Source organism: Triticum dicoccoides, chromosome 4B, assembly GCF_002162155.2.
Source record: "Triticum dicoccoides isolate Atlit2015 ecotype Zavitan chromosome 4B, WEW_v2.0, whole genome shotgun sequence".
Taxonomy (NCBI): Eukaryota; Viridiplantae; Streptophyta; class Magnoliopsida; order Poales; family Poaceae; genus Triticum; species Triticum dicoccoides.
In genome coordinates this window covers 672270780-672280035 of record NC_041387.1, presented here as the reverse complement: position 1 = coordinate 672280035, position 9256 = coordinate 672270780, and the positions used below count along the sequence as shown (strand labels likewise).

General features: G+C 45.9%; 1 pseudogene; it reads left to right on the top strand.

The window, feature by feature from the left end:
* Positions 1 to 595, top strand: part of LOC119293054 — a 3709-nt pseudogene extending 3114 nt beyond the window's left edge.
* The last annotated feature ends 8661 nt before the right edge of the window (positions 596 to 9256 follow it).

Here is a 9256-nt window from a genome sequence, read left to right as displayed (position 1 = left end):
TTTTAGTGATCAGAGCCTACCTGCTCAGCTGATAAGGGGGGTGGGGGGGGGGGTACTACTGATGAATGACATGATTGGTTTCATGCAGGCGTGGAGCTTAATGAAGGATGGGAAAGTGATGGATCTAATCGAGTCATCCATCGTTGAGGGTTGCTCTCTCGTTGAAGCTCTACGATGCATCCATATCGGACTCTTGTCGGTGCAGGACGACCCAGAGGCTCGCCCCCTCATGTCTTGGGTGGTAGCAAACCTGGATAATGAAGACATTGAGCTCCCGCAGCCAAAAGAGCCTATGTGCTTTGCACACCGTAACTACGGAGCCGGGGAAAGCCATGTGCATGATATGAGCCTCGTAAACCTCAAGGGGCGCTAGAAAATCCTGCCTTGTCCTTGACTTGTGACCTCATATCTTCATACACGTACCTGCTCAGTGCTATTCTACTTTACACTGGATGAGCTCTGTTAAAGCTGGGATTGTAATTTTATATGCTTGTAATATGTGCTCATATGTAACCGCCGAGTGTCCGTGGCACCCGGCGTATAGGTCGACTCCAGTAGTGAACTGTAATGTGTAATATTATTCTGACTTCTTTTACTTCTCCGTGCTCAGATGCGATCCATCCTTGCAGCGGAGGTCTGAGGAAGGAAATCCCTACCCTCCCAGATTGATCGATCATGTCGACATGCACTTTTACGCCTCTTTTTCGAGGCGAGCCGATACTGCAACGCCATCGCCTTCGACACTGACGGTGGCGACACACTCGGAAGATCCATCACGCCGACGTCGGTTCAGCCATGCCATGCGTATGGCCGCTAGACGCGGCGTGGGCAGAGGCGCTGGTTGGCACCGTGAGCAGCGGAGGGAGCTACACGACGATGTAGCTGCTGCTTTGTGGCCTGTTGGTTATTTCGTGATGCCCAGTTGGAGTCCCCACTTTAAGAGCACGGAGCCCAGAATCTTGAAGGACAACTGCTTCGTCGACCCTCAAATCGCCCGTAAACTGTCCAGACCAAGCGGTCCGGTTGTGTTTTGCCATCTAGCACGGGTCTGCATCGATTTGTTCGGCGTTTCGAGACGTAACTTTTTTTCGCAAACCGGAGACAGACCAAGGGCTTTGCGGGCATTCGGATCAGTGCCACGCCCACGTTTAGCAAACGTGGCCCATCCAAAAACACTCTTCCTTGCCCGCACGCTTCGTCGCTCCACGCCCACGTTTAGCAAACGTGGCCCATCCAAATTCATCCATCGCGCCATAATGTGGCAATGTTGAGACTCCGTGATAGCATCCACGGGATAGCTGGAAGGAGCCGTCAAGACATGCTCCGGCTGAAGCAACTCAGTGGAAGCCACGCTGCTTCTCCGCTGAGATGGCGGGGTAGCTTCGGGGGAAGCTTCGGCAGGTCGTTTGCTGCGATCTGCTACTTCTCGTTCCTCTTCTCGTTCCTCTAGCCCCATTACCCTTTCGTGCAGCGCCTGCAGTTGGCCCTGCTCCAGTTTCTTCCTCCTCTCGTGGGTTTTGTAACCCTCTGCGTCCGAAAAACCAACCTTCCACGAAATGGAGCCTGGCGTGCCTCGTGTCCGTCCAGGGTGCTCAGGATTCCCGAGGGCCATTGTGAGCTCGTCCTTCTCCCTGTCTGGTATGAACGTCCCTTTCTGCGCTACATTGATATACTTCCGAAGGTTCTTGACTGATATTTCCAGTTGCTCGTCCGTCCAACGGCACATCCCTGATACAGGGTCCAAGGTTCCGCCAGTCCTGAAGAACCAAGTCCGGCAACGGTCTGGCCATCTCATTGTCTCTGGTTCGATCCCTTTTTCAAGCAGATCATTCTCAGCCTTGGACCACTTAGGTCGGGCTTTGAGGTAGCCACCTGACCCCGTGCGATGGTGAAGCTTCTTCTTCGTAGCATTTTGCTTATTCATTGCCGACATCTTCTTACTCTTTTCCGATGTCTTGTGGGCCACAAATGCGGGCCAGTGATCTTTGATCTTCTCATATTTGCCGATGAATTCTGGTGTCTTTTTTTTTTGACAAAATGGTTCAACTCTTTCCTCCACCTCCTGAATAGGGTTGCCATCTTCTTAAGAGCACAAGACTTGATTAATTGCTCTTTAACTGGCTTCTCCGGATCCTCCTCTGGCGGTAGGGTGAAATTTGCCTTCAGCTGAGCCCAAAGATCTTCTTTCTGCATATCATTGACATAAGACACCTCAGGGTCGTCCTTAGGCTTATACCATTGTTGGATGCTGATCGGGATCTTGTCCCTAACAAGAACCCCGCGCTGAGCAGAAAATGCGTTCTTTGTCCGGATGGGTTCAATCGGTTCGCCATCGGGCGCGATTTCTATGATCTCAAATCTTTCATCCGAGCTCAACTTTTTCTTCGGGTCTCGTCTCCTTGCCGAAGTTGTGCTCGATGCGGAGGGCTAGAAATTAAAAGGAAGAAAGACGAGAGTAATTAATATGTGTACATATACTAAAACAATGAATGCATCAATTAACTAGTCAGCACGGGCTTAACTAATATATATATACCTGGCCGGACTCGGTTCGGTCGCCGGAACAGTCAGCATGGTCTCCTTCTTGTACCTTCATTGGGTCATCACCGGAACCATCATGAACATAGCCCTGTTCTTGTACCGGCATTAATGGGCCGGAGCCATCATGAACATAGCCCTTTTCTTCACCCAGTCCTTCCTCACCAACGACGTCGATGAAAAATGACGCAACAACATCAGTTCCTTCTGCGATCATCTCCCCCAACATCGCTTCTGTTGCTTCGTCTCGGTAGTGCTCCATAGTTTCTGCAAATATTTACAACATGTCAATTATTATTCAAACATGGTACAGATGCATATATATTAGTGGCAAACGTAGAACTAGCTAGCTAATCACAATAAGGAATCATGTTAGTGGCCTCGACGCTACTTCTCTAGGGTTTGGGATCGCCTCGACACAACGCTTCAAGGGTTTGGGGTGGCCTCGACGACAATGCTCTTTTAACTTGGTAAATTTGGGTGGCCTCAAGAGTTTTGGTCGAGCGAGAGGGCCGAGGGGGGTGCTGCCGTTGTATAGGTTATCACGGTCGAGAGGGGGTATATATATCGACCGCCCCTCATGTCGAAGTTATCTCGAGGGGGCGGCGAGGGCGAAGGCGAGCAGCCTGACGGCGACAGACCCGATAAAAAATAAGAAAATGAAGAAGAGATAAAAAGAGGAGAAGAAGAAAGGAATAGAGGAGAAGATCAAAGAAAAAAAAGAAGAAAAAAAAGAGGAGAAGAAGAAAGGAATAGAGGAGAAGAAGAAAAAATAGAAATATTTTTTTCTTCTTCTCCTCTATTCCTTTCTTCTTCTCCTCTATTCCTTTCTTCTTCTCCTCTTCCTTTTCTTCTTTTTTGTTCTTCTTATTTATTTCTCCTCTATTCCTTTCTTTCTTCTTCTCCTCTTCTTTTTCTTCTTCTCCCTCGAGAAAGGAAAATAATTAAGGAAAAGGAAGAAAAGAGGAAGAAGGAAGAGAAGGAAGAAGAAGAAGAAACGAATAGAGGACAAGAAGAAAAAATAGAATTTTTTTTCTATTTTTTCTTCTTCTCCTCTTCTTTTTCTTCTTTTTTCTTCTTCTTATTTATTTCTCCTCTTCTTTTACTCTCCTCTTCTTCTCTTTTCTTCCTCTTCTTATTTCCCTTTTTCCTCTCATTCTTTTTCTTCTTCTTCTTCCTTCTTCCTTCTTCCTCTTTTCTTCCTTTTCCTTATTTTACTTTTTCCTCTACACTAAACTAATTAAAATGCACTAACCTAAAATCGATATCTACTAACAACATAAATAAAAAATTAATACATATATAAAAAAACATATATAAACAAAAAAATGCTTTGAACATTATATTCATACATACATATAGCCACATCCATTCATCATATAGCTACCACATACATATATACATTAATTATATATATGAAAAAATGCAATGAACAAAAAAATACACATGTATGTATGAAAAAAAGCACTGAACACAGAGCCTCGACGGCGGCGGCTCACAACGGGGGCGGCCGGCGAGGGCGACGGCGGCGGCGGCGAGGGCGTCGGCGACGACCACGGTGGGCCGGGGCAGGGGCGTGGCCGGCGACGACGGCGACGGTGACGACGACGACGGGCGCGGGCGACGACGACGGCATCGGCGGGGGCGGCCGGCGGGCGGCGTCGGGGCAGCGCCTGGCGGCGACAGGGCAGGGGAGACAACGGGGGCGCGCGGACGACGTCGATCTGGGAAGCCTGGCAGCGTCGATGAGCTCGGCGTCGTCGGGCGGGCCGGTGGCAACTGGTGATGTGTTCGTCAAATTTTCCTAAGTGCTGTATATATAGCAAGGGCATTGGTCCCGGTTTGTGACTCCAACCGGGACTAATGCCCCCTTTAGTCCCAGTTGGTGCCACCAACCGGGACGAATGACCTCTTTTCAGCAGCCCAACGGGCGGGAAGCGGCGACCTTTGGTCCCGGTTGGAGGCACCAACCGGGACTAATGCCCCCCCTTTAGTCCCGGTTGGTGCCACCAACCGGGACCAAAGGACCCTGTGCTGCCAGCGTCGGGGCCAAAGTTTAGTCCCACCTCGCTAGTTGAGAGGGGTGCGCAGTGGTTTATAAGCCCCACTGCCGCACCCCTCTCGAGCTCCTCTCCACCGTAGCCTTGCGGGCCTATTTGCTACTGCTTTGCCTGATGGGCCTGCTGGGCCTACTGCGGGCCTGAATCCTGGCTCATGGTAGGGTTTCTAGTCGTATTCAGACCGTGGGGGCCCAGTAGGAGGCATTTTTTTTGTTTTCCTTCTTGCTTTATTTATTTTATTTTGTTTCTACTTACAACAAAATACTTATTGTTGCTATTTTTAATTATTTTCTAATTTTTTTTTCTGCATTATTTATTTTCTTTTGTTTTTTGCTTTATTTTTTAATTCTTTTTGCTTTTAGTTTTGGAAAAATTATAAACTTTCTGTTAGTGCCATTAGTTTTCAAATTTGAAAACACTTTTTTGTTTTTTTGTTTTCTTTCTTACTTTATTTATTTTATTTTGTTTGTACTTACAACAAAATACTTATTGTTGCTATTTTTAATTGTTTTTTTGCTTTGTTTTCTGCATTATTTATTTTCTTTTGTTTTTTGCTGTATTTTTTTAATTCTTTTTGCTTTTAGTTTTATAAAAATTATAAACTTTCTGTTAGTGCCATTAGTTTTCAAATTTGAAAACACTTTTTTTGTTTTCTTTCTTGCTTTATTTATTCTATTTTGTTTCTACTTACAACAAAATACTTATTGTTGCTATTTTTAATTATTACGAGGGCCGAACCATAAGACATTAAAGCATTTCAAATGAACTATGAAAAAGTTGAAAGTTGGCATGGTATCATAAATTCACCCACATAGCATATGCATGTATAAAACGGACAATGGTATCATACTCGTGTGTTACAAAGTTGGCATAGTATCATCATAATAGTTGTGGGAGAAAGTCTTTACTTTTTCTTCACTTGTGTCATTTGCTTATTGCGCCGTAACCATGGATAATCTTCATCGCTTATCAGGATGCTGGGGTCAGCCTTGACTTTGAAGGGAGGAATTTCATGAAACTTTTCATAATCTTCAGATATGTCTGTCTTGCCCTCCACTCCCACGATGTCCCTTTTTCCTGAAAGAACTATGTGACACTTTGGCTCATCGTATGATGTATTCGCTTCCTTATCTTTTCTTTTTCTCGGTCTGGTAGACATGTCCTTCACATAGATAACCTGTGCCACATCATTGGCTAGGACGAACGGTTCGTCAGTGTACCCAAGATTTTTTAGATCCACTGTTGTCATTCCGTACTGTGGGTCTACCTGTACCCCGCCTCCTGACAGATTGACCCATTTGCACTTAAACAAAGGGACCTTAAAATCATGTCTGTAGTCAAGTTCCCATGTGTCCACTATGTAACCATAATATGTGTCCTTTCCCCTCTCGGTTGTTGCATCAAAGCGGACACCGCTGTTTTGGTTGGTGCTCTTTTGATCTTGGTCAATCGTGTAAAATGTATTCCCATTTATCTCGTATCCTTTCCAAATCGTAACAATCGAAGATGGTCCCCTGGACAACAAGTACAGCTCATCACAAACAGTGTTGTCACCTCTGAGACGTGCTTCCAACCAACTGCTAAAAGTCCTGATGTGTTCACATGTAATCCAGCCGTCGCACTGCTCCGGGTGTTTGGAGCGCAGACTGTTCTTGTGTTCATCGACATACGGGGTCACCAAGGTAGAGTTCTGTAGAACTGTGTAGCGTGCTTGAGACCAAGAATATCCGTCCCTGCATATTATTGAGTCCCTTCCAAGCGTACCTTTTCCAGTCAGTCTCCCATCATACCGCGTTTGAGGGAGACCTATCTTCTTAAGGCCAGGAATGAAGTCAACACAAAACCCGATGCCATCCTCTGTTTGATGGACCATGGAGATGCTTCCTTCTGGCCTAGCGCGGTTATGGACATATTTCTTTAGGACTCCCATGAACCTCTCAAAGGGGTATATATTGTGTAGAAATACGGGGCCCAGAATGACAATCTCGTCAACTAGATGAACTAGGACGTGCGTCATGATATTGAAGAAGGATGGTGGGAACACCAGCTCGAAACTGACAAGACATTGCACCACATCATTCCTTAGCCTTGGTATGATTTCTGGACCGATCACCTTTTGAGAGATTGCATTGAGGAATGCACATAGCTTCACAATGGCTAATCGGACGTTTTCCGGTAGAAGCCCCCTCAATGCAACCAGAAGCAATTGCGTCATAATCACGTGGCAGTCATGAGACTTTAGGTTCTGAAACTTTTTCTCTGACATATTTATTATTCCTTTTATATTCGACGAGAAGCCAGTCGGGACCTTCATACTAAGTAGGCATTCAAAGAAGATTTCCTTCTCTTCTTTGGTAAGAGCATAGCTGGCAGGACCTTCATACTGCTTTGGAGGCATTGCCGTTTTTTTCGTGCGAACATTGCAGGTCCTCCCGTGCCTCAGCTGTATCTTTTGTCTTCCCATACACGCCCAAGAAGCCTAGCAGGTTCACGCAAAGGTTCTTCGTCACGTGCATCACGTCGATCGAAGAGCGGACCTCTAGGTCTTTCCGGTAGGGTAGGTCCCAAAATACAGATTTCTTCTTCCACATGGGTGCGTGTCCCCCAGCGTCACTCGGAACAGCTAGTCCGCCGGGACCCTTTCCAAAGATAACATGTAAATCATTGACCATAGCAAGTACATGATCACCGGTACGCATGGTGGGCTTCCTCCGGTGATCTGCCTCGCCTTTGAAATGCTTGCCTTTCTTTCGACATTGATGGTTGGTCGGAAGAAATCGACGATGGCCCAGGTACACATTCTTCCTGCAGCTTCCCAGGTATATACTATCGGTGTCAAGTAAACAGTGCGTGCATGCGTGGTATCCCTTGTTTGTCTGTCCTGAAAGGTTACTGAGAGCGGGCCAATCGTTGATGGTCACGAACAGCAACGCCTTTAGGTGAAATTCCTCATGTTTGTTCTCATCCCACGTACGTACACCGTTTCCATTCCACAGCTGTAAAAGTTCTTCAACTAATGGCCTTAGGTACACATCAATGTCATTGCCGGGTTGCTTAGGGCCTTGGATGAGAACTGGCATCATAATGAACTTCCGCTTCATGCACATCCAAGGAGGAAGGTTATACATACATAGAGTCACGGGCCAGGTGTTGTGATTGCTGCTCTGCTCCCTGAAAGGATTAATGCCATCCTCACTTAAAGCAAACCATACGTTCCTTGGGTCACTTGCAAACTCATCCCAGTACTTTCTCTCGATTTTTCTCCACTATGACCCGTCAGCGGGTGCTCTCAACTTCCCGTCTTTCTTACGGTCCTCACTGTGCCATCGCATCAACTTGGCATGCTCTCCGTTTCTGAACAGACGTTTCAACCATGGTATTATAGGAGCATACCACATCACCTTCGCAGGAACCCTCTTCCTGGGGGGATCGCCGTCAACATCACCAGGGTCATCGTCTGATCTTATACCGTAATGCACCTCATACCGGGCATGCGTTCAGATCCTTGTACGCATCACGGTAGAGGATGCAGTCATTAGGGCATGCATGTACCTTCTGCACCTCCAATCCTAGAGGGCATACGACCTTCTTTGTTGCGTATGTACTGTCGGGAAATTCGTTATCCTTTGAAAGCTTCTTCTTCAATATTTTCAGTAGCTTCTCAAATCCTTTGTCAGGCACAACATTCTCTGCCTTCCACTGCAGCAATTCCAGTACGGTACCGAGCTTTGTGTTGCCATCTTCGCAATTGGGGTACAACCCTTTTTTGTGGTCCTCTAACATGCGATCGAACTTCAGCTTTTCCTTTTGACTTTCGCATTGCGTCCTTGCATCGACAATGACCCGGCGGAGATCATCATCATCGGGCACATCGTCTGGTTCCTCTTGATCTTCAGCAGCTTCGCCTGTTGCAGCATCATCGTGCACATCGTTTGGTTCCTCTTGATCTTCAGTAGCATCACCGTATTTAGGGGGCACATAGTTGTCATCGTACTTTTCTTCTTCGCTGTCTTCCATCATAACCTCTATTTCTCCGTGCCTCGTCCAAACATTATAGTGTGGCATGAAACCCTTATAAAGCAGGTGGGTGTGAAGGATTTTCCGGTCAGAGTAAGACTTCGTATTCCCACATATAGGGCATGGACAACACATAAAACCATTCTGCTTGTTTGCCTCAGCCACTTCGAGAAATTCATGCACGCCCTTAATATACTCGGAGGTGTGTCTTGAACCGTACATCCATTGCCGGTTCATCTGCGTGCATTATATATAATTAAGTGTGTCAAAAATCATTAAGAACATCATGAATAGATAATTAAGTGACCAAATTAATAGAAGTTCATCATCACATTAAAACCAAAGTACATACATAGTTCTCATCTAACAACATAAAGCTCTGCAGAGCATCTAAATTAATTAAACCATACATTGAAACTATGTAAAACATTTCAATGTGAAAACAAATGCGATCATAATCGCAACCAATGTAACAACTGATCCAACGGCATAATGATACCAAGCCTCGGTATGAATGGAATATTTTCTAATCTTTCTAATCTTCAAGCGCATTGCATCCATCTTGATCTTGTGATCATCCACGACATCCGCAACATGCAACTCCAATATCATCTTCTCCTCCTCAATTTTTCTATTTTTTT